The sequence below is a fragment of the Arvicola amphibius genome, chromosome 13, assembly GCF_903992535.2.
Source record: "Arvicola amphibius chromosome 13, mArvAmp1.2, whole genome shotgun sequence".
NCBI classification, from domain to species: Eukaryota; Metazoa; Chordata; class Mammalia; order Rodentia; family Cricetidae; genus Arvicola; species Arvicola amphibius.
The window spans coordinates 63,359,598-63,365,367 of record NC_052059.1 but is presented as its reverse complement, the minus strand read 5'-3'; positions in this window follow the sequence as shown (position 1 = coordinate 63,365,367).

Genomic DNA, 5,770 nt, shown 5'->3' with positions numbered 1-5,770 from the left:
TGTCAATTTTTAAAAGTAATTTAGAATTCATATGATTCTATCCACCCACCATTTATGGCATCCAGGGGAAAATATTTGGGGTGGGGAATGGGGCAGTGGGGTGGGCTAGAAAGTGCCTACAGTATTCCAGAAGGAAGAAGAGATTATTTCACAAAGTGATTTTTTATAGAGATTAGGTCGTTTTAATTACATACTGCCATATTACATAGTCAGAAATGAGATAACAGGCATTTGAACCTGAAAGATGAACTTCAAAGCCCTGGCAGTAAAACTTGGCTGCCTATAAGGAGTCCTCAATCAGCCTCTATCTTACGTTGAAACCCTGCTGATAGGCACTTGGAGGGTAGTCTATGCTTGATACCAGCACCATGGCAGACATACTGACCCTGTTTCTGGGGCAGTCTATTTCATGCCATGGACCCAAAGTGAGCTGACCACTCTGCAGATTCCCCAGAATGAGTCACTGCACAACCCACAGAATTTAATCAATGTGCGGGACTGCCTGCAACTAGGAAATGGGGTCAGACAACCTTCAAAGAAGGCAGCCCAGCAGATGTGGAGTTCAAGGGGCAGCCTGGTAGATATGAAGTTCAAGGTTTCCAGACTGAACTGTAAGCTGCTCTCTTTTCTGTTTGTGCTTGTTTTGTCTCTCCTCCAGCTCACTAAGTGTCTCCTGTTCACGTACCAAAGCTGTGAAGATGATCACCTCAGATCCCAGCCCTGTCTTCATGACCTGAGCTCCAAGGCTCTTCGTCGTGTTCCATCAACTTGATGGACAGACCCTCTGATGGGAGCAGCCAGAGGGCCACAAGTCCCATCCTGCTCCTGTGATTCAACTCTTACCTAGGACAGACCAACCCTGGGTCACAAGCAGATGCCATGTGATCCGGGGATGCCTGTTTCAATTGGAGGACATAGAGCAACCCAGTTTGACTATCTGTGAAAATAACTGAAAATGAAATCTAGCTATTGAGTTTCATGGCATGCAGTTGACTCTCGGGATCTCTGGGTTCTATTTATATGAATTTAATCAACTTAGACAGAAAAAAAATACAGGAGGGCTGGTCCTATGGCTCAGTGGTAAAGCACTTGCCCAGCATCTTGTGGCCTTGGGTTCCATATCCAGCACCACTATATGTATACATACGTACATACAATGTTTATATATACATACATGTGTACATACATACATAAATATATAACGCGTATACCTTTCATTTAACATACAGATGTTTTAAATGCTTTCATTGTCCTGAGCATCCTCTGTAAGCTAGAAATGACTTAACGGCGTAAGGGAGGCTGTGCTAGGTTGTGGGCAAACACTGCCACTGTCCAGCAGGGACTTGTGCGCTCACAGATTTGGAAGTGATCCTCTTGGTGAGCGCACCCCAGCTATATAAGTATACTTATTTTAGAGTTATAGATGCACCATGTGCAGGACTAATGTGAAATATGTTTCCCTAAGGAACATATCTCATTTCAAGGTTGTATTTTAGAACGAGGCACTCCGGGTTCTCTACCGACTCATCCTAACTTCCAATTGGAGGACAAGAGCCATTGTTAAAAGCATAGTTCCACACAGTGAGTCAAAGGCATGGGAATCATGAGTGACAGCTCCTTGTCTACAGCTGACTGCACCCCCTTTTTTGTGATTAACCTCCCCATCTTCCCACTGCAGTACATTTATTTCAAGGAATTTTCAGACAGTAAGTCAGCAAACCATGGCCTGCCTTTGTAGGTAAAGTTTTATTGGAACAGAGCCATGCATGCTCAGGTGTGTGTGTGTGTGTGTGTGTGTGTGTGTGTGTATGAGTATGTGTGTGAGTCTCTGTGTGTGTTTACATGTTGTCTTAATACAGCACAATGAGCTGAGTAGTTTGTCAGATGCTGAGGTCTGAGAAATTTATTCCCTTTACCCTCTGACCTTCCATAGGGCAAATGTGCAGGTCCCATCTTAGCTAAATAACAAGGGCCACAATCTGCAACATGGGCTTGTTTTATTCATGTGTATGGGTATGAATTGCACGTGTGTGTGCAGTACATATGTGTGTATACATGTGAAGGACAACTGATGTGAGGAATTGTCCCAACCCCTCTCCACTTCATTCTTCGTTCTGGGGTTTTTTGTTTTCAGAAAGTCTGTGTACATTTATTGCAAACCTGTTAGACAATTTATCCCACCCTAGAACTAGAGAAGCCCGCTTGTTGAGATGTAGTTCCCTCTTTTGCATCTGGAGTGATGATAAAACCAGGGAAAACCTTTGCCATACAAGAAATACATTTTCCTCTTGGGTGAATGTTCAGTTACCTGCAAGGAGAGTTCTGTCTCTATGTCTGGGTCCTAGGCTGACTGCTAAAGGTTAAACCTGAGCTGACTCTGGGAGCAAGAGTCTTTTTGGCATTTGAAGCCGAGACCTTTACATTTCAAGGCTAGGCTTGCATTTGATAAGAATAAATTCTTGGTTCAAGCGAATCAACTTAACAGTCACGGTGTCCCTTGACGGTAGAGAGGCTGCTCCCAAACATTGTCACACCTGGGTGTGTTCTGGGGTCCTTGAAGTGAAGCATGGATATTTTTATCCACACAGGGTGAGGTGATGGCAGTCTCTGTAACACTCCCCACAGTCACCTTATTCTCTGAGGCCAGGCCTCTCAGTCAGACCTTCATCACGGCATCAACTTGACTTCTCTTGCTCGCAGGCGGACTCCAGGAAAGGCTGTCTCTGACTCCTGAGACTAGAACTCGCAGTGAACAGCCAGCCATGCCTGCCCTTCCTCACTCCTGCAAACAGGGGTTTTAATTCCAAAACAAAACCTGTTTTCCAATGTACCCTGAGGCTGGGAAAGAGACCATATGTGTTTTAAAGACTGCAGAGTAGCCCTCCCTCCACACCAGGCTTCCAGCACACATGCTTCATGCTTCAATCATGGAAAGAAACCTTGAACTCAAATGCCAAGACATATTTACCTGTTAGCTTTCCTCAGCAGATACTAAAGTTATAAGATGAGAATATCATTCTTTATTCCCATCATCTCAGACCAGCAAGGGTATGTGTTTGCCTGGTTGATTTTAATAATGAGGGATAATGGGGTAGAGGCAACTCACAGCGTGAATGCCTGCAGTCTCCATTGCTGTGGGGGTGAAGATAAATAGACAGCAGTGAGAATTCGTCTGTGCTTTCTGAGTTTACAGGGAGAGCTCAGTTGACAGAGAGCTTCTTTAGCGCACAGCCTGAGTCTCCATCACAGTATCCCTACGCTGGGTGTGGTGGTGCACTCTTACAATCTTGGCGAAAGGCGGATAGAGGCAGGAGCATCAGGTGTTTAAGGTCTGTTGCACACTGAGTTCAAGGCCACACGAGATTCTGTCTCAAAAACAATTTTTATTCGTCTTCAAAGGAAACATGCGCTGCTTCCAATGAATTAGAACAATTGCTCATTTAATTAGTATTTGGTTTGATAATAATGAGAGGAATCTAAAAGTAGTTTCTGCTTCTCTACAATATGGACACAGAAATTAATTTGAAAGCATGCACCACTAGCAAAGTCAAGTATATTGATACCTGTGAATTTAAGGAGGATACAGAAGGGAACTTCCCACCACACGCTCTCTCAATATTGAAGCATTGCTTGGAAAGTTAACAAAGATAAGCACCTGGTGCCTCTCCACGAGTAAAACTGTCTTTAAAACTGGAACAGTGTAAAATCCTGTCCACTCGTGGGTGCAAGGATCATTTTGCTTATTTTTATTCTCTTTTAAAAAGGTGGATCTGTTTTTTATTGATGATAGATGTTTTTGTATGTGGACAGGGATTGGACCTAGCCTCTCATTCATGCCAGGCAAGCGCTCTACAACTGAGCTACCATTCCTGGACTGCTGCACTGGTGTGGGGTGAGGAGAATGAGGCTCCAAGCATCTCTGAATGGAACTGACATGCCACCCGGCCACCACTGCGTCCAGGCACAAGAGGGAACAGATTTGGGCCGGGCATCACAAGCTGCAGTCAACTCTCATAGCTACTGCTGTTGCATTGTGTGGTCCTGGGCAAGTTGAAACACACACACACACACACACACACACACACACACACAAAGTAAATCATTAAAAAGGCCCCAATGTGCCATGATGTAAAGTTTCACTGATAAAATAAAGTTGATCATAAAGTTAAAAATGCAATTAAAATTAACATTTTTTCCTAGGGGTGTGTGTGTGTGTGTCACTTCTATTTGATTTGATTAATCAAACATAGATAGGGCATGTTCCTATTTTGAGGGTAAATGCAGTCTTTTTACAGAAATTCCCACTAATCCAGACATGTCAAGACCAGAGAGGCTTCTGTCCTTCCCAGAGTGGTTCTCTGGTGGAGCTGGGTGTGAGTGGACAAGACTTCAGGAGAAAAATTGAGATGCAGAGGAAAGCTCCCGCATCCCATCTCCCCAGCTGCCCGTCTTTACTGGGTGGAAAAGAAGACAGGCAGCTGTCGGGGGGATGTTGGGATTACTGCCATGGGAGAAGAAGCCACGGTGGGTGAAAGGCTGGGCTCGGGTGTCTTGTCCACCCTCCGCGGCTGGAGAACAAGTGACTATTGCTCACTTTCCTCTAACCCATGATTCACATCCCAGGCAGCTATATTTTTAATGCTGCTATATTGCCAACTTTGCTTTATATATTGTTTTATTTTATTTTTATTACAATCTTTAAGATTTTTCATTGTCATAGTACTGTGTCACATAAGGACGCTCTCACACAAATATCTTTTCCACACTCCTCACCCTGCCCTTCCTTACCCTCCCCCTTCCATTAGTTCTCTTTGTTTTCCTAGACGGTTTTGATTATATTCCATATTTCATGTCATATATACATACACAGTTTTATATATTAATATAAAATCTAGAAACCACATATGAGAGACAACATCGGCTTTCTGAGACAATATCATTATCCCCAGCTCCATCCATCTTCTTGCAAATAAACCATTCTTTACATCATAAATTCATTCTTTACATCAACCATTTCATTTCCTTTTTAAAATTAATTTTATTTTTATTGGTGGTTTGCCTCATGTATGTCTGTGTGAGAGTGTCAGATCTAAGGGTTACAGACAGCTGTTAGCTGCTATGTGGGTGCTGGGAATTGAACCCGGGTCTTCTGGAAGAGCAGTCAGTGCTCTTAACCACTGAGCCATATCTTCAGCCTCATAAAATATACTCTTCTTTTTTCAAGATAAGGCTTCTCTCTGTAGCCCTGGCTGTCATGGAACTAGCTCTTGTAGACCAGGCTGGCCTCGAACTCACAGAGATCCTCCTGCCTCTGCTCCCGAGTGCTGGGATTAAAGGCGTGCGCCACCATTGCCTGGCTCAACCATTTAATTTCTTCAACGTCACTATCCATATTAAGAAAGACTTAAGATGTGTGGAAACATTGCTATCTTCCCTCCAAAGTCTTCTGGGGTAAAGAGGTACCAGCTCCACTGATGTTTGGGAAAGGGTTTATTGCCACACTAAATGTGGGATTAGCCTGAAAAGGGGTTTTTTAGTCCGGGACTTACAGACCTTCAGAGTTGAATAACACCAAGGAAAAAGGCTTTTGACTTATAGGCCTCCGTGTCTCCTGCCTTATCAATAAGAATCTACGAAGTGGTTTTTTCTTCCAGAATCAACAAAAGGTAAGGACACTACATCTCCCATGCTCTCTGTTGTGACTTCTCAGACAGTTGTGTCCTATGTGAAATAGCCAGGGTTCGTTAGCGTGGTTTCTGAAGCGCTGGCC